General features: G+C 57.2%; 1 protein-coding gene across 1 annotated transcript in view; it reads left to right on the top strand.

The window, feature by feature from the left end:
• The window catches only part of HPCAL1 (hippocalcin like 1), a 34,154-nt gene that overhangs the window by 969 nt on the left and 9,347 nt on the right, over positions 1 to 23,838 (top strand). The gene's annotated exons all lie outside the window — the stretch shown is intronic.

A 23,838-nucleotide genomic window follows, 5' to 3' on the forward strand; every position in this document is an offset into this window, starting at 1 on the left:
ACAGCTGAATGTCCCAAGCCTCTAATGGACCTCTCCAGCTTCCAGATCAGTTTTCCATAGTTAATGGTCCCAGGTTGATCTGAAGTGCTTGCACAGATGAAGTGCAGCCCTCCAGGCTTCCTTGTTGGGGCAGGGGAGGAAGCTGGGTTTTGGTGTTGTGCTGTGCTTGTGTTCACCCAAGTGCATGCTCATTCTGGCCAGGAGATCCTTGGTTAGCATTTACAGGGGGCTTTTTTAGTGCCCCTCATGTCTGTTGGTTGTCAGTCACAGCCAGAGCATCGCTGCTGTGCTGGCTGAACCCCAGCTGCTTCTGACTGAGGCTCATAGCCCTCCTGATGGACCTTCTGCCAGAGCACTGCTGTGAGTCACAGCTCCTGAACCCCCTCTCCTTGGGTCACAGGGGTTAGGGATTGGAAGGGACCTCTGGAGATCTTTGAGTCCAGCCCTGTCCCCAGCCTCGGGGTGGGCTCAGGGTCGCAGCCCAGCCCAGCCTGGGGGTGACTGCAGTTCTGGGACCTGGACCACCAGCTGGGCTTTGAGGTGCTGCAAGGTGCATCAAGCTGCTGCCCTGAGGGCAGGGGCTGTGGGGCTGGGGTCTGTAGTGCTCTGTGTGCAGAGCCAGGGAGCTGCCAGCTGCAGATGTGCTTGCCCCTGGGTTTTCTGCTGTTGCTGGCAGCTATGCAGGTGGGGAGTGAGAAGAGGCCCTGAGGGCTCCGGACCCTATGTGCCAGGCTGGTGTTCTTTCTTCTGGGCACCTCTTCTGGGTAGCACTTTCAGAACCCTGAAGGTCCCGTGGCCTTTTGGGGAAACCTGTGCTGCTGAAGCACTCCTGCAGAGCCATGGGGGTGCTGGGTGTGTGTTCCTCACACCTCTGCTGCTCTGCTGGTCGGTGTTGCCACTTGCCTGCTCAGACTCGGGGCTGTGCCCTGCCCTGCCGTGATGCTGTGCAGTGTGCAGGAGGCTGCTAATGCAAGCCTGGCCTGTGGGTTCCCTGGCACAGCTGTGCTCATCCTGTCACTGGGATTATCAAGCATTACTTGCTGGGATGAACTCAGGTGGGGCTATTTCTGGCTAAGCTGCATTAAGGTATGGCTGCGAGTCCCGGGGCTGGCAGCGGGGGCTAAGGCGCTTTGCTATTTCTGTGGCACCCCAGCGTGGGCACACGGCCCCTGGGCACGGTCAGGCCTGCTCAGATTAGTCAGCAGCTCAACACTTCTGCTGCTCCCTTGCCCTGCAGTCAGTTCCTCTGTTCTGCAGTTGCTTGTGGCCTCTCCATCATGGTGGCCAGGCTGGGAAGAACAGGAGAGGGAGCCTTGGCTTGAGGCCAGGGCCTGGGAACTCACTGGAAGGAGCTTTGGTGTAAGTGGGGGTTTGGTGTGGGGGCAGTGGGTTTGGGGCTGTTCCTGGGGCGCCTGGGCAGCCACCAAGGGAGTGCTGTGGAGTCATCCATCTGAGCCCTGCTGGAGTTGTCTGATTCAAGGAGAGGAGACCTCATGTGGACATCACCCCAGCACTCCTGTCTCTGCCTTGCTGGCTTTCAGCAAAGGCTCCACCCCTGTTAATTAAACGTTAATTAATGGAGTGTGAAACCTTGGCTCACTCTTCTCCTGCCCTGGTGGAGCACCAACAAACATCCATCCCAGCAGTGAGGTGGGCTGGGGGCAGCAGGCGGAGGTGGCCATGGGCAGCACCTGGCTGGAGGATCCCTGGGGTCAGGCAGGCTGCCAGCCCCTCTGCAGAGGGGGAGGGGAGGACAAGCCATGGCCTTCCCTGGGAAAGGAGGAGTGGGGCCTGGTTCTCCTCAGTATGGGCAAACAGGAAGCTGGTCAGGATGACCGTCCTTGCAGCTGGGTCTCAGGAGTCAGCACTGCAGGGCTGTGTGGGTTGTGTCTAGCTGTGGGTACCAGAGTCTTGTGGCTTTTTCTGGGCATCCTTCTGGCATCGTTGGGATTTGCAAGGGGAGCTGGTGATTGACAGGAGGAGGGATGATGGAGTGGCTCAGTGTGGGCATCCTCCTGGCTCTGCACCCTGGGGCAGCCTGGCTGGTCAGCAGCTTGGTTTCTGTAACTGAAACGTGGCACCCAAGGGCTCTGTGATGCTGGTGGGAAGGCTGCAGTGGGCAGCCCTGGCTATGCCAGGTGTGGTTTGCAGTCCTATGAGCACAAACACACCCAGGGCAGGGGGGGGACTCAGTGACCACCTGCACCCCTCTCAGCCTGCCTTGGAGATGAAGCAGGGAAGCTTTGCAGCTTTGTCCTCACTTACCAGGATTGCAGAACACCTTTCAATACCTGCTCAGAACAAGAGGCAGTGGTGGTGGCTGGGTGCTGCCTGTGCTGGGGTGGGCACCATGCCAGAGAAGATGCTGTAGGGCTGCCAGCAGCAGCACCAGGGCTGAGTTCTTGCAGAGGCTCTCAGTCCTGCTCCCTGCTGAGCACAAGCTATGCAGCTGGGCATGGGAGCTGGTTGGCTGGGGGCTGATCTCTGGTGCCAGGCAGGGTGGAGGAGCAGCAGTTGTCACGGCTGCCATACACAGTATGGGAACAGTTCTGCTGTGGGATGATGCTGGCCCTGAGAGGAGCCAGGCTTGGAGGCAGGCAGAGGTTCTTGGATGGTAGTTTTGAAGTGAAGGCTGGAAGCCCCATCCTGTTTTCCCAGAATGCCAGTGTGGAGGTGGCAGAGGCCTCTGGGGGCCACCCAGTCCAGCCCCCTGCTAGCACAGGGTCACCCACAGCAGCTTGCCCAGGATCACAGTGGCCATGTGGGGTTGGAAGCTCTCCAGAACAGGAGATGTGTTGTGGGGTCTGACCTGTGTGAGGTGTTTGTTGCAGAGCATGCCAGGCCTTGTTCCCTGCACCCCTGGAGTGCTCGAGGTGCTTGAGCTGCAGGGGAGTGCCTGGCAGTCAAGGGAAGCATTTCACCCCCCTCAGGGTGGCTGAGCATCTGCTGCAGCTTTCTGGCTGCATTCCTGCTGCAGCCAGGGCCTGGGGCTCGCCTTAGCTTTCTTCACTCTCGTGTTTGAGGGCTTGGCTCAGGGTTAGGGGGTGGTGTAAAGGTTTTTCACCCCAACACCAGCAGGTGTTGCATCTCCATCTGCTCTTGTGCCCAGATGTCACCCTTCCCCTGCAGGGTGCTGGGGGAGTCCCAGTAGAGCAGCAGTGGGGTTGGGGTGAAATTTTTTGTATGAGCTCAGCCACACAGCTTTGTTTCCTTCTCCCTAAGCATTTGGTGCTTTGCTGCCCCTGGGTTACCAGAAAACCTTCTCAAAGTCCCAGGGGCTGCCGTGTGCTGCTGGGGGTGGCTGATGTGGCCACCAGACCCTTGTCTAGTTGGTGTTGGGGCTGGGATGAAGCATCAGGGGCTGCAGCTGGACCAGCTCACCAGGGCAGGTCCCTTCCAGCTGAACCATTCTGTTCAAGTGCAGAGGCAGGGCTAGAGAGCTGGAAACTGGGCTGCAAATGCTGCTCTCTGTCCCTGCTTTGGTGAAGGAGGGGTGGGAAAGATTTCCTTTCCTAGCTTTCTGGCTGCTGGCTTACACCATAAAGGCTGAAAATGAATTGTCTGCATGTTGATTTAATCAGGCAGTGGAGTGTGGTGAGCCCACTGCAGTGGTAATGAAATGGATTGCAGGATAGAAGACTTCATTCCACAACACAAAGCGCTTGGCCTGTGTTCCAGGGGTACAGTTTGGCATTTTCTTCAGGGAGGTGGCATGCAGTGAAAGGGTTAACTTAGAGATGTGAGCAGCAAACATCCTTGCAGGGCTCTGTGTGTGGGGTGGATGTGAGAGCAGGAGGCAGCTCCATGGCTTGCCAGCTGCTGTCACTGCCCACCCCTCACAGCAGTTCAGTCCTCAGGCTCTGATCCCTTCCACTGCAGCCACCAGGGAGCTGCTTCCTGAGTCTATGCCCAGGTGACAATACCTGAGACTCTGAGCTCTGGAGTGTTGTGATGCTGTAATGAGGAACACCAGAGGTCTGTTGGTGTGAGAGCAGGAAGCAGAAGCCTGGGGACTGGTTTCTGAAGGTGCTGGAAGTGCTTCCTCCATGTCTGCCCTGTGCTCTGAGTTGGGAGAAGAGCTTTGTTCTCTTGGGCTGGGACTTCTGTTTGGAGTGTGACCAAATCTGTTTGAGAGACTGCTCCTCTGAAAGGCTCAGGAAAGAGGCTTGAGTGGTCCATGTCCACCACTGCAGTGGGAGATGAATTCTCCTGCAAAATGGCAACCCACAAAGGGCTGGGAGATGGCAGCAGATGCACAGCAAGGAGCTGCTTTGGTGGAGTGCCTGGGAAGTGGCTTCAGGTTGTCCTCTTGGAGTAGTGTGCTTCCAGAGGCAGCAGCCTGGGTCTGGGAGAGAAGGGTTTGGGTTTGCAGTCTCGTTCTTCAGCTGTTTCCAGGGGTGTAGTAGCTCTGTGCTGGTGCCCTCCAGCCAGCTGCTTTCTCTGCCCCCTGGGCAGTGTGACTTAGCAGTAGCTCTACCCTGCTGATCTCTCCAGGGCAAGCAGCTGCTCTGCTTCTAGTTCAACAAATGTCAAAGTTTGGTGTATTTCTCACTGCACCTCAAGCACTGTTCTCACTTCAGCCTCCTGTGCTCTGAGGTGCCCTGGTCAGGAGTGGTGGTGGTGGCTCTGCCTGTCTCGGGCACCGTGGGAGTGGAGCCACATCCCCTCAGGGGCACAACCCAGGAGCTGTTTTGCTTTAATCCTGGGGATGCCAGCAGCCCCCTGAGTGCAACATTTGCTGCTGGGTGCTTTCATCAGTCTGAGGTTTGGGAATGCCAGTTCTGATGGATGGCACTGGGACAGTGTGGAGCTGCATGGTCAGAAAGGGACTTTGGAACCAGTGGCAGCTGCCTGAGCAGCTGTGCAGTGAAACAGATCCCCTCAGGCTGCCTTCTGCAGATAGCACAGGGCCAGCTGGCTCTACAGAGCCAGGGCCTGTGGCACTGCTCCTGCCTCCATCCCAGAGCTCAGGCTGCTGCTGGGGCTTGGCTTGAGGCTGGAGGTGCTGGGCGCATGAATGATGCCTCTCCAGGTCATCCAGTGGCTGCTGCTCCCTGAAGGAAATCTCTGCAGCACCAAGGATTCACAGCTGCTCTGGGATGGACTGCCAGAGGAGGGCTTTTCTCCTTGCAGGCTCAGCTGTGCTTATCCCAGCAGGTAGCTCTGTGCAGTGTTTGTTAGAGTTTGACCCAAACACTTCCGCCAGAGCCTGCTGCAGCTCCTGCTGGCTTGCAGTGCTGCACAACAAAGCAGTGTACTCCCCTCTGAAGCCAGGGTCCCAGCCTGGAGCTCCATAGGGGCTGGTATTGTCCTGGCCTTCCAAAGACCTGGTGGGCAGGGGCTACCCATGGCCTGAGTGCCAGCTCCCTTGACAGGGCATTTCAGGAGGGTTTGGCAGTGGCAGAAGCCCAACCCATTCCCAGCCATCTGCTTTCACAGCTTTTCAGCTTTTGCTTTTCCCTGCCCAGACTTGGTTGCTTCCTGTGAATTTCCTCCCTCTCTCCTTGCAGCTCTGTCTCCTGTCTTCCTCATTCTTCAGCTCGATCTGAACTCATCATCTCTTTTCTTCCCCTTTTTCCCCCTCCTTTTGTTGCAAGGAGCAGAGGAGAGGACAGAACAGCCCAGGTGTGGAAGGATGCTGAACAGCAGAGCTCAGCTGCCTTGTGTCATCCCTCCTGGTGCCCCACACAGCTCAGAGCCTCTTCTCTCCCTGTCAGCTCAGCTTCAGCCTGGGTCTGACCTCGCTTGCTGCGTGCCTCCAGACTGGGTTTAATCATACTTTTTAAATTACTGTTCTCTTGAAGCAAACATTTCCTTAGGAGGTGGAAGTGAATCCTTTGCCATGGTTCCCTTTGAAGCCCTCCATGAGGTGCCAGATAGAGTTGGCTGTTGTAATGCTCCCTGGTTCTCCTAGGAGCCCTGCAGGACTGAGCAGAGGTTGGGAAGGATGTGCTGGAGGTCTCTTGCTGTGTCAGGGGTGCTGAGCACAGCTTGCAGAACCTGATGGGTTCTTTCCCCACAGCTTGTCTGTACCCTCTGCTTCGCTGGGCTGTGGTGGGCACAGCTGTGCTGTGGCTCTGTGGAAGAGCAGACCTGGCTGACTACAAGGGCTACAGGGGTGCTGTCTGGGTACTGTGTGAGAGCCAGGAGAGCAGAGTGGAAGAAGAGAGGTTCATTATGACATGAGGAGCTGAGCAGAGGGCCCAAGGCCAAGGACCCTTTGACTTGAGGTATTTGCAGGCTGTTTGGAGTTTGTGCTCTTCACAACCATCTGAGTCTGGATTCACACCACCATTTGCTGGGTTATGCAGAGCTCTGTTGCTTCCTTTCCCTGCTCTTTGAAACCCTGAGCTCTAGGTAGGGTGACCAGGATTCATTGAGTGATGGAAGGGTTGGGTTGGAAGGAACCTCAAAGCTCATCCAGTTCCAACCCCTGCCATGGTCAGGGACACCTCCCACCAGCCCAGGTTGCTCAAGACCTCATCCAGCCTGGCCTTGAACACCTCCAGGGAGGAGGCATCCACAGCCTCCCTGGATAACCTTTGCCAGCCTCTCTGCACTCTCACTGCCAAGAATTTCTTCCTTTTCCCCAGTCTCACTTTCCCCTCTCCCAGCTCAAAGCCATTCCCCTCATCCTGTCACTGCAGCCCTTGTCAAAAGTCCGTCCCCAGCTCTCCTGGAGCCCCTTCAGGTACTGGAAGGCTGCTCTAGGGTCTTCCTGAAGCCTTCATTTCCTCGATGGCATCAGCTCCCTTTGTGCCAAGTTTCTTTAAAGGCCTGGAGGAGGAGGAGGAGGTCTGCTCCTGGCCATGCTGGAAGGATCTCAGCTCCTGCTGCTTGCTGTCCAGGATGGGCAGGGCCATGGAAGGGTTAACCTTGGGCAGGGTGGAGACAGAGCTGATCCTGCCCCAAATCACTTAACCCTCTTAAGGCTCTCCCCTGGCCTGCCTGAGCCAGGCTCCTAATCTGGCAGGGAGATGCACAAGTGAGAGCTGAGCTATAAATGGCACCATCAGGGCACAAGGTGCTCAGCTTCAGCAGCCCCCCTCTGCCTGCAGCCCCTGCACCCTGTGCCAGTGCAGCAGGGCAGGAGCATCACCCTGCATGCACAGTGAGGGTGGTAAGACCCTGGCACAGGCTGCCCAGGGAGGTGGTTGAGGCTTCATCCCTGCAGGCATTCTAGCTCAGCCTGGATGTGTCCCTGGGCAGCCTGCTCCAGCTGGAGGCGTCCCTGCTGCCTGCAGGAGGTTGGACAGGATGCCCTTGGAGGCTCCCTCCCAGCCCCATGCAATCTGAATCGGTGTGAATCTCCTCAGAGCAGGGCTGCTGTAGGCTGAGTGGGTGGTGGCTGGATGCAGAAGTTCTTGGATTCAGGAGATCCTGGACCAGATCAGTTGTTGTCAGATGGACACTCCTGGTGAGATCACAGCATGTTGCCAGGGGCTGTGCTTCAGACTCCTGTGTGCTGATCTGGAAGAGCAGCATCTGTGTGGTGGCCACACACAAAGTCCTTGGCACTGTGCTGGAGGCCTGCTTGGACATCTCTGCTATGCAGAAATGCTGAGAGACCTGGGGAGGTTTAGTCTTGGTAAGGCTGAGAAGACATCTGAGCAATGTCTGTAAATCTCTGAGGGGTGGGGGCAGGAAGGGGCCAAGCTCTGCTCAGTGGTGTCCTGTGACAGGACAAGAGGCAATGGACACAAAGTGGAGCCCAGGAGGTTCCACCTCAGCATGAGGAGAAACTTCTCTGGGGTGAGGCTGCTGAGCCCTGGAGCAGGCTGCCCAGAGAGGTTGTGGAGTCTCCTCTGGAGACTTTCCAGCCCCACCTGGATGTGTTCTGTGTGCCCTGCCCCGTCAGGGAGTTGGACTGGATGAGCTCTGGGGGTCCCTTCCAACCTCTCCATGCTGTGATTCTGTGCTGGGATGAGTGATGCCAAGGATGGAGGAACAACTGTGAGGTGCTTGGGAATTGTCTCTGTAGGGAGTGTGCCAAAAGTGGAGGAGGAGACTAAATCTGTCCCAGTACAGCCGTGGCCTGTCCCTGGGGTTGGCCTTTCCTGGTGTCTGCTGCTGCTGTGCAGCTGGAGCTGGAATGTGGCTGCTGGGGTCATGGCATGGGGGCTGCTCAGCCACAGGCCAGCTGCAGGATGGTTTCTATCCTCTGCATGCAAGCACTGTGACACTGTGAGAACGTCTGTCCCCGGGCCTGTCTGCAGCCCCCTCCCCCCCCCCCCAGCCCGGTCTGCAGCACCCCCCCGGCCCCGTCTGCACCCTCCCCCCTCCCCCCGGCCCCGTCTGCACCCCCCCCCCCCTCCCCCCGGCCCCGTCTGCACCCCCCCCCCCTCCCCCCGGCCCCGTCTGCAGCCCCCCCCCCCCCGGCCCCGTCTGCAGCCCCCCCCCCCCGGCCCCGTCTGCAGCCCCCCTCCACTGGCCCCATCTGCAGCCCCCCCCAGGCCCCGTCTGCAGCCCCCTCTCCTGGCCCCGTATGCAGCCCCACCGCCCCCGGCTTCCCTGGGCCAGGAGGGTGTTGCATCTTCTGTTGCAGTGGTCCTGGGGCTGGCTGGAGGTGTCCCAGGTCAGTAAGGCTGCTCGAGAGCTGCTCCTCTGTCAGCTGGTGGCATCCTGTGCAGGGCATGTGACAACCATTCACCAACCCTTTTACTCTCAGTAGCAGGCCTTGTTCTGGGCACCTCTGCTTACCTCTTGCCTTCCTCCTCAGGAGCTCTGCCTTGGGCTGGGTGGTGCAGAGGCAGAGCCCGCAGCACAGGTGAGCAGCTTGAATGGAGAGACTTCCAAAGGCAGTGAGCTCTGAAAGCCAGGGCACGGCTGCAGGTGGCTCCTGGGGCATGCTCTGAAGGTGTCACCTCTTCAACACGTTTGCAGCTGCCAGTCCTAAAGCTCTGCACCAGGCTGCAGTAGCACAGCTGCCTCAGGAAGTCCTTTGGGGGCTGCTGGTGCAGTGGAGTTGCCCCTGCACTGTTTTTGTGGTGGAGCCACAGACCATGCTGGGGAGCTTGGTGGAGTTACAAAGCAGGTTGCACCTCTGCTGCCTGATGAGGTAAAGATCTTTCCACTGGTGTTGGTACAGGAAGGAGCTACATCTCCTTCTAGGGAGTATTTTCTCTGCACTTGGAAATATTTCCTTGTCTCCCAAAGGTGACCCTGTGTGCCCTGAGAGTGACACTTTGTTGGAGAATGAGGAGGGTAAAAGCTGGGCTGATACTGCACAGGTTCCATCCCAGCTTTCCCAGGTAAATGAGTTCCCTTTTCTTAGCTCCCTGTGGTGGGAGAAGCAGCCATGCAGTGCCTGCAGCTGATGCAGTGTGCTCAGGACCCTGGAGCAGGAAGTGTCCAGGAAGTCCAGGCAGATACCTGTGCTACATTAAGTGTGTTTGGAGCCAAGTTCTGCCCTTAGGGTCACTGCTACTAAAGCCTCCTAAGAGAGGTGGCACAGATTGCTCCCCTGGAGAACAGATGTGGCTGTTTAGAGGTAGCTTTGGTGCCTGTTCCGAGGGGATCTGATGGCCACTGCTTAAAGGTCTCCCTCCAGCTCCCTGGTGTGGGAGCCTGTGGTGTAGCTGCTGCCCAGGGAGGGCAGGCAAGAGTGATGGAGTGCTGGGGTCAGGTGAGTGTGGGGATGCTGCAGGGGAGCAGCAGGGGTGGTCTGTGGGTGCTGGGGGAGGTGATAGTCCCCTTTAGGCTTTGTTTTCAGATCGTTTTCTCCATGCATCTGAGCCACCACTGTCCTGTTGCTCAGATGTCCAAGGTGGCACTGGCCCAGCTCCTTCAGGACAGCCAACTCCACAAGGTCCAGTCTCAGGCTGCTGCAGAGGGTGGGGAGCAGACCCAAGCCAACAAACAGGTCCCTTCTGGAGTGCTTGCCCTGCTGAGAGCCTCTTCTCCCTCCCAGATCAGAACCTGCCCCACTTTCAGTTTTAGTTCCTCAGGGCTCTTTCGTAGGTCAGGTTCTGGTGAGCCTTCTGGGGCTGTTTTTAACATCTGCTGCTCACCTTCCTGATGTGGTTGCAGCAGCAGCTCCTCTCCTCTCAGGCTTTCCTTTAAGACATCAGCCAAGAGCTGCTGGGCTGCCACTTCCCTTGGTCTTCCTCTTCTTTTTTGGTTTGTATCATTCAAGAACATTTTGCTCTTTGTTTATTTGCATGATCTAATTCTGCTTGACTTTGGCAATTTCTCTTTACCCTTTTGCTTCCTGACCTCTGTGACACAGCTTTGCTGAGCAGCCCTTCCTTGCAGGCACTCTGCTTAGTCCTAGAAGTCTCTTTTTCCATGGCTGTTTCTCCAGTTAGAGTGAGGCTCATTACCTTGATGTCTCCCCCACTTTGCTTAGAGTTCCAGCTACTACAGGTCTTTCTTTCTGCTGTTTTCCGTCTTTGCCATAAGGATACTTCAAGCTTCTAAGCAGTGTGTGGTTGAGCACTTCACCCCAGGGGACTTCCACACTGGGGTCCTGTGATTCCTTAAAACTTATGGGAAACTGAAAGTGACTTTCTGGGTTTCCCTTCGGAGTATTCTTCTACCTGAGCCAACTTTCCATGCCTGCAGCTGCCTCCAGAGTTACCTTCTGTGAGCACTCAGAGCTCTTAGAGTGGCTAAATGAGCATTGCCCTTCCCCAGGTCAGCAGCCGCAGGACTCTGCGGTCAGCTCTTCACGTCGAGAGTAGGTTTTTCAGCTGAGTCCTTTGGGAAGCTGCAGTCCCACAGGGAGATAAACCCTGTGAGCACTTCTATCCCATGCAGACTGTAGGGGCAGGACAGCCCTCGTCGCTCTCCTCTTCCCCCCAGGCAGCCTGGAGCCGGCAGCAGCTGTAGGTCGGCCACGGCTGCTGCCCTCCTGCCTTTCTCCTCCTGCCTCCTGACCTTTGCATTCCATTGCCCTGGCCCCAGTGTCACTGTGTCATTGCTTTGGCTTGTTTTGTTACCAGTTAGGAGTTCCTGGCTGACACCTGCCCCCTGCCTGCTGCACTCAGTGTGCTCTTTGTTCTCTCTGCTTTCCTTGTCCACCTTCTCCAGTGTCCCCATGGCTGGTTATCAAAGCCAGCTGTGGGAGCTCACTCATGGTTCTGATTATCCCAGCTCCAGAGGGTTTTTCCCTTTAGTTTAGAACTCTCAGCTGTGCCTGCTGTGATCACAGAAGGCCAATTCTCAGTCCCCTTTTCATGACTGCCTTCTGGTGGTGAGACAGCCTGAAACCTTCCTTGTAGTGTCGGTGCCTGAACCATGAGGGTGCCATTACCTTGTGGTGGCTTCTCCTTCCTTCTGTAGCATTGAAAGAAAGCCTGTGGCGTAATGGTCAGAGGCTAAGCCTGGTCTCCCCAGGCTCTCTCTGTAGCCTAGAGGAAGATGGGCACCACCAGGGAGCATCTAAAACAGGCTCAGCTCTGAATTGCCTTCTAATGTACTCCCTGTGACAGAAGCTGTCCTCTTCGGGGCTAAATGTAGCCCTGAGCACAAGACCTTGCCAGCAGCAGCAGCTGGAAGGCTTTCATCATGCAAAGGCTCTCAGAGCACTTCCCCCCAGGACTAAGGATCCAGGCTGCTGTGATGGTTTCATTCCCTATTAGGGCAGCTGCAGATCTCCCCCTGAGAGGCTGCTGGGATTGCAAAGGCTCTGACCTTCTGTGTTCTGGGAGCCAGCCCTGCTGCTGCTTTCTTCACTTACACCCAAGCTCACTTGCTGGCTTTCCTGATGGGAGCTGCTTGCTTCCCTGTGGCAGGTTTGCAGGAATGCTGATGCTGACCTGGGTGCTCCAGCCCAGCAGTTGGCCTCTTCCAACAGCCAGGCCTTTTCCTCACTGCCCCTCCTGCCTTTCCCTTCTTTTCTCTCCTGTGAGCTGAGTTACCACTTGTGCAGGACAAAGGAAATGAGTTCTGCAGCAGCCAGCTGCCATCATCCCTCTGTGAGGAAGCTCTTGGTGAGCAGATTGTCTTTCCAGCTCCTACAAAAGGCTTCCTAGGAAAGATCTAGATGCAAGACATAGCTGGTGGAGCCCTTTTGTTCCTGCTTCACTTGGCTTGTTGAGGCTTCCTACATTGTTCTGGCCTCTGTTGTAGCCCCTTCAGTGATCAGCTCGCTCTGGTCTGGTAGCTGTGCTGCAGAAAGGTGCTGTTAACCCTCTGGCTCTTCCTCTCCCATGGGCAGGTGAGGACATTTGCAGGGTGATGATTTTCCCTAGCAACATCCAGCCTGCAGGGTGCTGGGCAAGCCGTGGCTGTATCACAGCCATGTCTGGGATGGACTTTCAGTGTCTCCTTGCAGTCCCTCCTGCCCAGGTTCCTGGATGGCCATAGATCACCCTGGGGATGCCCTTGCAGGGTGTGCAGCACATGCCAGAGGAGCAGCTGGGCTGCAGGCAGCTCAGGTCAGCTCTCGAGCTGCCTCCTCTCCTGTTACTGCACCTTCCACAACAGCTAACACCGTGGTAGGAAAAAGCCATGCAGCATGTTCTAGCTACTGCAGTTTCACAATGAATGTTGAGCCAGCTTGTGGTCAGCTTTGTCCTCTCCAGTTAGCAATTCCCAGTGCTCCCAGCAGCCACACCTCACCCCAGCAAAACCCAGGATTGCTGCACAGAGCTCCTCTTCAACAGCTCAGTGAGCTGCAGGCCTGGCCATCTGCAGCTGTCCTGCCTGGCTCCTGTCCTGCTTCTGCTCATGCAGCACCACATGGAGCCAGGGTCAGCAGGGAGTGCCCCACATGGAGCCAGGGTTCCAGGCAGTGCACCACATGGAGCTGTGCTGCTCAAGTCCTTCCCCAGGACTGTTGGTTTGAGGCAGTGATGGAGGGGATGCATCCCAAGGTTTGTCCTGCATCTGTACACCGTGAGTCTGGCTGCCTCCTGGGCTGTGCCAGGGAGATGCCTTCAGCCCTGGCAGTGCTGGGGCAGAGCAGGTTGTGTGCACAGGAGGCTCTGGCTGCCCACAGCTGGTCCTTGGTGTTCTGTGTTCGGGGGTGGCAGTGTGGGTGCTGGTTTCCCCCAGCAGAGGAGTGGAGGATGCTGGAGGGTTGTATCAGGTGGCAGGAGCCATAGAGGCTCTTGTGGAGGGCAGTGATGGTGTGTGGGCAGGGCCAGGGGCAGCCACACTGCAGCTGTGCCTGGGAAGGGGTCTTGGTTTTGCAGTGAGGGCAGGGGGGATGCCTTGTATGAGCTTCAAGGGTCCCGCCCCACCCCGGACCTGATCCCCAGCACCCCAGGAGGCTGTGAACCACCAGGGAGGCAAAGGGATGTGGTAGGAATGGTGCAGTCAGGGACTGTTTGGGTAGCTCAGGTCAGCATCGCGCGGTGCCCGGCAGTGACCCAGGCAGGGTAGGGACAGAGTGACGGAAGAGAGGTTTGAGCTTCTGAGCTTGCAGTGCTCCTTAGGGACAGAACTGGTTCAGTTCCCTGCTGGGTGGTGAGGTGTCAGGATGAAGTGAGGCAGGAGAATGATTTAATGTCTGACTCCATTTCACATCCTGTCAGTGGCATTTCCCTGCTGAGCTCACTGCAGTCTTGGGTTTTGTCTTACTCTCCACTGCAAAAAGGGTGAAGGTGAAAGAGAAAAGCACTTGTGGCACAGGTGGAGCTTCTGAAACCAGCTGTGAGACAAACTTGTTAGATGGAAAGGCTTCAGCCTGCAGATGTTCTCCTGCTGTGCAGGCTGGTGGCAACCCTTCAGGGGTTCCTCACCTTTGTATGACCTGGACCTGACCTGGGCAGGGGGGACCATGGCAGTGCCCCCAACCTGGCTGGCAGCACACCTGCTGGGCAGGTTGCTCAGCAGGGCAGCCCTGCAGCAGCCAGGGGTGCTCAGGGTGACCTGGCAAATGCCATGATGTGTGGAGTGGCCTCCCCTCATCCACCTCTGCCCAGGGGACTGACAGCTGCAGCAGCTGCTGTGCCTGCCTTTTCACCAGGGCTTGCTGTGACCTTTCAGCTGTCTCTCATCCAAGGGACAGCTCACCCCTGTCTGGGCAGCAGTGGCTCTTGCAAGCAGTGAAGGCCTGTTCCTGCTGGGCTGAGGCCAGACTAGTGTGGAGCTGGCACTTGCAAATGATGAGCCCTGAAAAGGCTTCTCTGCAGCAGTCACTTCTGTGCTGGCAGCTGAGTGGTCTTTGGCTGGCCCAGGGCTGCCCTTTGAGCAGAGCCTGGTGCATGTGATTCTGCCATTGGAGCCTGGAGGCTGAGCCACATCAGGCTGCGGGCACAAAGTGAGCCTCCCGTAGATTCCTTTGCTTCTGGAAGGTTTTCTGCTCTGTGCTGCCAAAGTCTTGCTGCTGCTGTGGGTACTGGCCTGATGCTCTCTGGGCATTTCCAGCAGACAGTTTGGAAAGCCAGGGGAACTTTCAGGCTTTTATCTTTGTTTTATGTTGGAGAGAAGCCAGGTGCTGTGCCAGGCATTGCCAAGGTGGTGTTTGAGCAGCCAGTTGGGCTCCCAGATCCAGAAATTCCCCCTGGGCACCTACAGACTGAACAACCATCAACAGCTCAGAGACCCTTCAGCCCTTCTGGCTGCATTGCTGACACGTTTGGGGCACCTCTTGAGATCCCATAACTTGGTTAAACAGAACTCTGAGAACTGCAGAGCTGCAGGGGTGGCTGCAGAGCTGCAGGACAGCAGCAGCAGGCAGCTCCTGGCTAGCAGGGATTCAGAGCTGTGGTTTGCTCTGGTGGGAAGTGACAAATCATCCTGTGCTGGCTCTTCTGTCTCTGAAATGTCTGCAGCAAAGCTTGGGAGGGGTGAGCTGCACCCTCTGCCAGTGCTCCTGCATGTCCTGAGCCTGAGTGAAGGAGAAAAGAGGCTGGGAGTGGAGCCCTTGCCCACTTCTGTGGGTCGTCATCAATGGCACAGAGTCAACTTGGAGGCCTGTGGCCAGTGGTGTCCCCCAGGGATCAGTACTGGATCCAGTTTTGTTCAGTATCTTTATGAAGGACCTGGGTGAGGGCATTGAGAGTGCCCTCAGCAAGTTCTGATCATACAAACTGGGGGTTGGCTGACCCCCCTCAGGCTGTGCTGCCATTCAATGTGACCTGGACAAGCTGAGAGCTGGGTGCAGGCAAACCTCATGAAGGAATAATAAGGACAAGTGCAGGGTCCTGCATCTGGGGAGAAATAACAACAGGCACCAGGACAGGTTAGAGGCTGCCCTGCTGGAAAGCAGCTCCCCAGAGAAAGACCTTGGAGTGCTGGTGGGCAGCAAGTGCTGCATGGGACAGCAATGTGGTCTGGTGGCCAAGAGAGCCAATGGGATCCTGGGATGCAGCAGGAAAGGTGTCCAGCAGGGCTAGGAAAGTTCTTCTGCCTCTCTACTCTGCCCTGCTGAGACCACAGCTGCAATCCTGTGTCCAGTTTGGGGCTCCCCAGTTCAAGAGAGACAGAGACCTGCTGGAGAGAATCCAAGGGAGAGCCAGGAGGATGCTTAGGGGACTTGAGCATCTCCCCCGTGAAGAGAAACTGAGAGCCCTGGGGCTGTTTAGTCTGGAGAAGAAAAGGCTGAGAGGGGATCTGATCAATGACTATAAATAGCTGAGGGGTGGGGGTCAGAAGGAGGGGGCCAGGCTCTTGTGGGTGGTGCATAGTGACAGGACGAGGAACAATGAGTTCAAACTAGAACAGAGAAGATTTCAGCTCAACATGAGGAGAAACTTCTTTGCAGTGAGGGTAACAGAGCCCTGGAGCAGGCTGCCCAGGGGGGTTGTGGAGTCTCCTTCTCTGGAGGCTTTCCAACCCCACCTGGATGTGCTCCTGTGCAGACTACCCTGGGTGATCCTGCTCTGGCAGGGGGGTTGGACCTTGATGATCTCTGGAGGTCCCTTCCAACCTCTGATCTACTGTGAGACTGTGCTACAGCTGTTCTAAGGTTGTGTTCCCCCTCTGAGCTCTTCAGGCTTTGCCTGCCTGCTGGGGTGACTTCATCTGGTGTTGGAGAGACTCTTGTTTTGCATGAGCATGAGTGGGGCTGTTGGAGAGGGTAATGGGGCCATGTGGGGGTCCTGGCACTGTCTGCTCTCCACCATCACCCAGCACTCTGTGTTGGAGGGTGCCAGATGTGGAGCCTGTGGCCGGGCACAGCGAGGCTGTTTGCCTGGTTCCTGCCTGTGTTTGTGCTTCGAGTTCAGGGGGAAAGCTCCTCTGAAGATAAGCCCCAAGGGCCTCCACTGCTGCTCCACACAGGGCTGTGGGCAACTTGGGCCCAGGGAACATCACCCTGTCTAAGCTTGGGGCAGCTGAGGGGCAAGTGGGGGCAGCTGGCACCCCTCTGGGCAGCAGGGCAGTCACGCTGCCATCACTCAGCACCCTGCCAGGCTGTGCCACATGGAGGGGCTCCGTGAAGACCCTGAGTGCCTGAGCTGCTGAAGCAAGCAGGAAGGAGTAGTCAGGGGGAAAGAGAAAGGTGCAAGGTGTGGGGTGAGAGGCACAACTGGCTGGAAGCCCAAGCCCTGGTGGCTCTGTCTCTGCTGCATGGCCCTGTGGGGATGGTACCCATCCAGGGAGGAGGTGCTCCTGCACCCTGGAGTGGTGGCACAGGGCCTGGGTGATTACCAGGGGCTGCCATCACCTTGCTGGTACTGCAACTGGGGTGGGGCTGCTGCTCCTTCACTGGGGGTTGTTGATGGTGTGGGGTCCCCCAGGGATGCTCCTTGGTGTGCCCATGGTTTGACCTTGCCCTGGGCTTGGTGGCCAGTGGCTGCAGCTGCTGCAGTGGGTGTGTGAGGGCAGCAGGGTTGCTGTGCATGGCAGGCACAGCAGCTGGGTTGCTGTGCAGCTCCCCTGAAGTCTTCTCTCTGGCCACTCAGGTGCTGGTTGTGTGTTGGTTTGTTGGGCTTTGGGCATTTTGAGGTGTGGAGTTTGGGTACTGAAGGCACAGTAACAGCTGCTTGTCTGTGAGGGCATTAGAGCAGCTGCTGAGTGCCTCTGGCTCGAGCTGTGAGCAGCAATCGCTGGCACTGCCTTGGCTGCCCCTTGGCACTCACAGGCTGCACCGCCTTGGAAGGAACACTCGAAGGGCATCTTGCCTGACCCCCTGCAGGCGTTGGGACACCTCCAGGCAGAGCTGTCCTGTGAGAGTGTTGCAGGAACTGGGCTGGCTCAGCAGAAGCTGGAAGCCAGGCTCCTCTTGAGCTGTGCCAGGTGTCGTGGGCACAGCAGCAGCAACCCAGAAACAGCCCAGCCCCACGGGAGAGCCCAGGGCAGCAGAGGAAGCTCCAACCCTTTCCCCCAGCACCCCCCAGCTCTGGGCGTGTGCCCAGCAAGCTCAAAGCTGGCAGCAGCCCACTGGGAGCCTCTCCCTGCTCCTGGGGTGCCGGGGGGGGTCCCGCACTGCTGGTGCCAGCAGCTGTGCCAAAGCCCTTGATGAGCTTTCCGTGGCTGGCAGCCCTGCGTCCCACGGCCCTCCTATCCTCTCACCCTGCCTCCTGCCTTGCATAACTGCCCCCGTGGTGCCCTGCTACTCTCCTTGCCACGTCCTGGCACGCCTGGCCAGGAGCTTCAGCCAGGTGGCTCGCTGGGTGAGGCTGGCAGCAGAGGCCCTGGGGCTCCATTCCTGCCTGTTTAAGGGTTGCAGGTCTGTTCCATGCCAAGGCTCCCAGGGATGAGTTCCTGAAAGAGGAACATTCCTCAGCTCAAAATTCCCAGGAGCCTGTGGACTCCTGAGGCTTTCTCTGGTCAGAAACCGAAGGGGAGTGGATTTCCTTTACTTCTTACCAGGCTGAGGACGGTGTAGAGATGAGCAGAGCACAGCCAGAAGGGAGGGAGGCAGCTCTCTGGCATTGCCATGATCTCAGGAGCTCATTTGTTTAGTCTGAGTTGTCACTGAGCCTTCAGTTTGCTGCATACAGATAAACAAAGGTGGAAGCTGTGGCCCAGGCTAGCTGCGTGTGGGTTCTGCAGCCCCGGCTCACCTGCCTCCTGTGAGGTGCTCCCATGGATGTTAACACCCCTCCCCGATGCCACAGATGCTGGGGTTGGTTGCTCCTTCAGCCAAGCTGCAGAGGACAATGAATGGTGCAGATGGTAGAGCCCAGGGAAGGGACCATGACAGGCTGGAGCACTGCAAACCTCATGAGGTTCAACAGTGCCAAAGGCAGGGTCCTGCACCTGGGTCAGGCAGTCCCTGATGTCAGCACAGACTGGGGGATGGATGGGAGAGGCTTGGGGTGCTGGTGGCACCCAATCCATTCATCCCCCAGTCCTTCTCCCACCATGCCCCTCACAGGGCTCATTCCTCTACCAGCTCGAAGTCATCTTCTGTCTTCCATTCAGTGCTGTGGACCACACTTGCTCTGGTCCCACACTGTCCTCCCCAGAAGCTGTCCCCTGCTGCACACCACAGCAGAGCCATTGTGCCCACACCAGCCCTGGCTCTCCTGGCTGCCTGACCAGGTGGTTCCTGCCCCTCTCAGACGCAGGTTTCCCTTTCCCCACAGCACAGACCCCTGCAGCTACCTGGCCTCTGGCCCCAGGGCCACACACAGCACCTTGGGCAAGGTCTTACCTCAGCAACCAAGCCTCCTTATCTGCACTGGGAACTGCTCCAAGGCAGGGATTTGTCTCTTCACCTCTCTGCCTTGGGTCAATCTGTGCTCAGCTCTGCCCAGGCTCTGCACTCCTCCTGCCTTCCATGACTTTGCTGGGACTCCACCCCCAGGGTTACCCTGTGCTCTCAGAACCACCTCCTGATCTTCTTTAATGACAATTGGCAGTGTCACAGCATCAGGCACCTGATCTGTGCCCTCCCAAACTCTGCAAAACTCACCTGCTGAGAAGGTCTAAAGAGAGAGGTGTGAAGCTTACTGGAAAAACAGCACAAAGAAGTAGTGTTCCAGCATGGTCCTGGAATATCCCCACATGTACAGCCTGCTGGTGCAGGTCACACCAGGACTTCCCAGCTCCTTCTCCTTCTACAAGAGGTGGGTGACCAAGGGGCAGCACTTCCACTGCTCATGCCCCATGAGAACAGAGGCTAACATGGATTTGTCCTGCAGACAAGGCAGCAGGTTAGCTTTGGTTGTCTTGCACAGACCACAGCCTCAGCCAGGGCAGGCCACAGCCATGCTGCAGTCCTGCTCAGTACAACCAGAGCAGTTCCACTCACAGCTATTTGTGCTTTATCCACAGCAGCTGGGGTTTGTAGCTCCTGAAGGGGCAGACCCAGGTCTGGCATGTCACAGGAAGAGCTCTAATAAACAGGAAGACCATGAGGCACTTTGCTCTGCAAAAAAACCAAACAAGTTCCTCAGCATCCTAGGGAATGAGGTGACTGAAGACACCCCTGAGTGCATTGAGCAGGAGGGATCCTCCTTGGAGCCTGGGGGGCCTCAGGATCTGCACAGCTGAGCAAAGAAGGGCTCAGACAGGGCCATGGGGCTTGGAGGCAGGCAGGGCCGTGGGCCTTGGAGGTAGGTAGGACCGTGGGGCTTACAGGGCTGTGGGGCTTGCAGGCTGGCAGGGCTGTGGGGCTTGCAGGCTTGCAGGGCTGTGCGGCTTGCAGGCTGGGTCATGGTGCTTGCAGGCAGGCAGGGCTGTGGCACTGCCAAGGGCTGCTGCTCTTTCTGTCGTGGGCAGGAGCTTGCCCTTGGTTCCTTCAGCCACCTTGGTGCAGAACAGTGGCAGCTGAAGCTTTGGCTTCTGCCGTGCCAGGCACCGGGCGTGGGCTCAGAGCGGTCTGTGGCTGTGCCAAAGAGCAGAGCACTGCAGCAGCAATCTTGCAGCAGCAAACATCAGCCTGGAGGCTTTGCTGAAACTAGGCCCAAGGGCAGGGCTGGGGGTAAAGAGGAGCTGCCTGATAAATGGCTACTCTTGGCAAGCCTGGAAAAGCAGCAGCCTCATCTCCTTCAAAACCTCAGACCTGCTTCCTACCACTGCCTCCCAGCCTGTGCAGCCCTGACTGAGCATTGGATGTCTCTTCTCTTAAACTTGGAGAACATTTTTTCTCCTCAGACTTAGGAATTTTGCTTACCTTCACCAAGCAGCAGTGCCAGCATTTTTTCCGGTACAGCACAAATACCAGCCCTTGCCAGGAGACAAGTGCAGAACTGGCACCAGAGCTCTCAGCCATGCTCATGGAGCCTCAGGATGGCTTGGGACGGATCTTAAAACTCATCCAGGGCAGTCCTCCTGCCGTGGGCAGGGATGTTTTCTACTAGAGGAGGTTGCTCAGAGCCCCATCCAGACTGACCTCTCTGGGTGCCAGTGCCTCACCACCCTCGCTCTAAAAAGGTCTTCCTCATGTCTCATCTAAACTCTTGCGGTCTAAAGCCATTGCCCCTCGCCAGCTAAGGAGTCTTTCTCCATCATTTTAAAGCCCTCTTTGTATATGAAGGCTGCTCTAAGGTCTCCCTGGAGCCTTCACTTCTCCAGGCTGAACAGCCCAAACTCCCTCAGCAGAGGGCTTCCAGCCCTCCTTTCATTGCTGTGGCCTCCTCTGGACCAACTCCAGCAAGTCCAAGTCTCTCCTGTGCTGAGGACTCCAGAGCTGGGCACGGTGCTCCAGGTGAGATCTCCGCAGAGCAAGGCAGAGCAGCAAAGTCATCTCTCTTGAGCTGATGGGCACACTGCTGCTAGTGCAGCCCAGGGCAGCACTGGGTTTCTGGGCTGGGAGCACCTTGCCAGATCTTGGCCAACATTTCTCCCACCAGTGTCCCCAAGTCTCTCGCAATCCATTCACCCCCCAGTGGGTGAGCCTGAGAGGGGGTGGTGGCAGCAGAGCCTGACTGGCTTTTGGGTCAGAGCTCAGGGAGAAAGCCAGGCAGTGACACTGCATCAGCCACATCAGGGCCTGAATGTGGCATTTCCAGAGGAGCCTTCAGAAATCCTGGAGAGGATGGACTGCATTCAAGTGCAGGTGTCCTGAGATGCAGCCACCCTGGCAGGGCTTGGTGCAGAAGCCATTAGGACAGAGATGAGTAGCAGAAACTCAGAGGACACTGAAGCAGCTTGGAAGCAACAAGGGAAAAAAAAAAAGAGCAGAAAGCACCGGGAGCCAAATAGGACTTGAAGGAGTGGTGGCACTCAGTGCCTTGGCTGCAGTCAGCCCATGCCAGGCTAGCAGCAGGGCAGCTCTGCCCTTGCTCCCACAGGCTGTTTCTGGCTGCACTTTGCCTGCCTTCAGCCCAGCAGTGCCACAGCAGGAACCAGAGGGAACACAAGAGCCTTGCAGCACACTGAGCACAGGTTGCTGTCTGGCAAGCCCAGCACCTGGCAGGTAACTGCAGTGGGAAGCAGCTTTGCCTCTTGCCCCCTTGCAAAGCTGAGGGGGTGCTGTGACCTCACCCCTGCTGGCTCTGGCCCCAGCAAAGCCTGGTGGCTGTCAGCAGGTCACAACCACAGCCCCAGACCGGTGAGTGGCTGCCTGTGTACAGCCCTTCCCAAACCAGTGTGATTCCCAAACCAGTTTTCTCCTCCAGGAAACTGAGGTTGGTTCTTTCAGTGCCATCTCTTGCCAGAGGTGCCTGCACACCCTTGGTTCTTCTGACCTGCCTGGATCCTCAGCTGGGTTTGAGGACAGAGGCTTCTTTGCACACTGCTGCTTCATCTGTCTAGCCAGGGAATTTCCAAACCAGTGCTTTCCTTCCTTCTCCCTCTTATTTTCCATTATGAAATCTTCCAGGCCATTGAGAACATACGAAATGCAGATTGGAGGAGCTATGGTTGAGCAGAAGTCTTGCCGATGTTGAAGGTCAGTGGGCAGGGGGCCAAACTGGGCCAGTGCTCAGGGAACAGGGCAGGGGAGAGGTGGCAGCTGAAGGTGTCCATGGAAGGGCACGGGTGGGATAACTGCACTGTGCAGAGGAACTGTGCAGGGGGCTGCAGAGATGTGCTGCTGTGTTCAGGGTCTGGTTGTGCAGCATCCATGGAAAGCAAACAGTCCCCTGGTGCTCACTTGGAGTGGGGCATTTCTTTTTCTAGCTCCAGTGATCATGGTCTACACCTGGGACCATGCAAGAGGCAGGAAGGAGGCTGGGGGGGAAGGTCCTGTGTGGCTGTAGGGGTGGAGGGAGGAAAGGAGCTGGGAGGGGTGGATGGAGCAGATGCAGTGTCTCTGCCCTGTGTTGAAGGGGCTGCTGCATCCCTCTGGGCTGTGTGAGGAAGGGCTAAAGGCTATGGGATGGGGAAGGCATTGGTGGTGTTGAGCTGGCATCACAGAGTGCAAATGGAGCTTCTGGGTTTTCTTGGGGGGCAGGGCTGGCTCTGCACTTTGGGTGGAGAAGCTGAGAGCCCTGTCCCAGGCTGGTCACAGTGGGACTGTGCAGCCTAACCTTCCCCTTCCCACCAAGGCAGTGGGCACCACAGTGGGGCAGCTGCATCCCATGGGAGACCCCCAGCAGCCTTCAGCCAGGTGCCAGGTGGGTGCCAGGCCTTTCTTCCAACAGCAGGTCCTTTGGTCTCCAGCAGGGCCTGGGAGGTGGCTATTTAAAGCCCCGGTCCTCTCAGTGGCCATAGGAAGTAGGAAGTGCTTCCTCCCCACAGATCTCTGCCCAGAGCTTTGTCTGCTTCCGGACAGTCCCACCCTGCCTGGAGCCGCTCTGGGGCCGGGGCCACGCAGGGTGCTCCTCGGCTGCCTCTCCTCTGCCAGAAGAGAAGGTTTCAGCACCTCAGTGCCCGAGAGCCTTGCCCCGGGCTGCACCATGAGGCAGAAATGGTCATCTGCCCCCTCTGCCCCACCACCCCTCCTGCAGCTGCAGAAGCTGCAGAGGAAATCCAGGAGCTGCCCTTCCTCTGGCAGCCTGATCGATGCTTGCTGGTGTGGTTTGGTTGTGAAACCTGAGGGAGGTCTCCACGGAGAGCTGACAAGCGATGACCTCTGCTACAGAGGTCCTGCCATGCTCTTGAAGGTGCTTGCTCATGCTGCTCAGTGTGCAGGGGAAGTGTGGGACTGCTCCTGCCCTGCTGCGAATCTCTCAGGAGGGTCCAGCATCAGGGTCCTGCCTGTGTCTGTAAAGACAGAATAGGAGGTTTAGCTGGGAGCTGCCTGGTGCCTTCATGGTCCAGACTGCCTTCGGCTGCTTCTTCCTCTGGCAGAAACCTCTTCCCCAGTGCTAGATCAGTTTTGGAGCTCACTCCCCTAACCATGAAGGTGCAGCACTCATTGGTCTTCCCTTTTCAACAACGGTGCAGCCACCCAAAAACTGTTGGCAGGCTCCAAGGTGAAGGGAAGCAGCCTTGCCATGGTGTGCTGATGGGAATGTCCACATGACCCTCAGAAGCCTCCAGTCCTGAACCATCCCCCTGCAGTGTGCCCTCCTTTGAACCAGGGCCACAGCTTTGAACAACCTTTCCTGTTGCTCTCAAGAGGAAGAAATAAATGATAAATTACTGTGTTGATGTTAGGCAAAGGGTGCCTGGACGGCAAGGGCAAGGCCCTGCTGCTGTGGTTTCTCACACATGAGACCTGCGCTGGCACACAGAAGGGTGGCTGAGAATGGCCAGGAAAATAGCTACAGCCTCCCTAGAGACTGGAAACCCAGGGTAGCCTGATGGGCAGCCTGGTGGGCAGCCTGGATCTTGGTTTGTGGTAGATGCAGAAGCTGGGGAAGGTGTTTGGTTTGGTAGTGTTTTCTGTAGCCCTGTGTCCAGGGTCCACCTGCCAGGAACAGCAGTGTCCATCCCCGCCACCGTTGGCTCTGGAGGGCACCCCCTGAGGCACTGCCTTGGGCAAACCCTCACATGGTGCTTGAGGCGCAGGTGCCAGGTAGGGGTTGGTCTCTTCTCCCAGGCAAGCAGTGACAGAAGGAGAGGACACAGTCTCAAGCTGTGCCAGGGAAGGTTTGGGATGGATGATAGGAAGAAATTATTCCCAGAAAGAGAGACTGGCCATTGGAATGTGCTGCCCAGGGAGGT

This window comes from Indicator indicator, chromosome 9, assembly GCF_027791375.1.
Source record: "Indicator indicator isolate 239-I01 chromosome 9, UM_Iind_1.1, whole genome shotgun sequence".
In the NCBI taxonomy this organism is placed as follows: Eukaryota; Metazoa; Chordata; class Aves; order Piciformes; family Indicatoridae; genus Indicator; species Indicator indicator.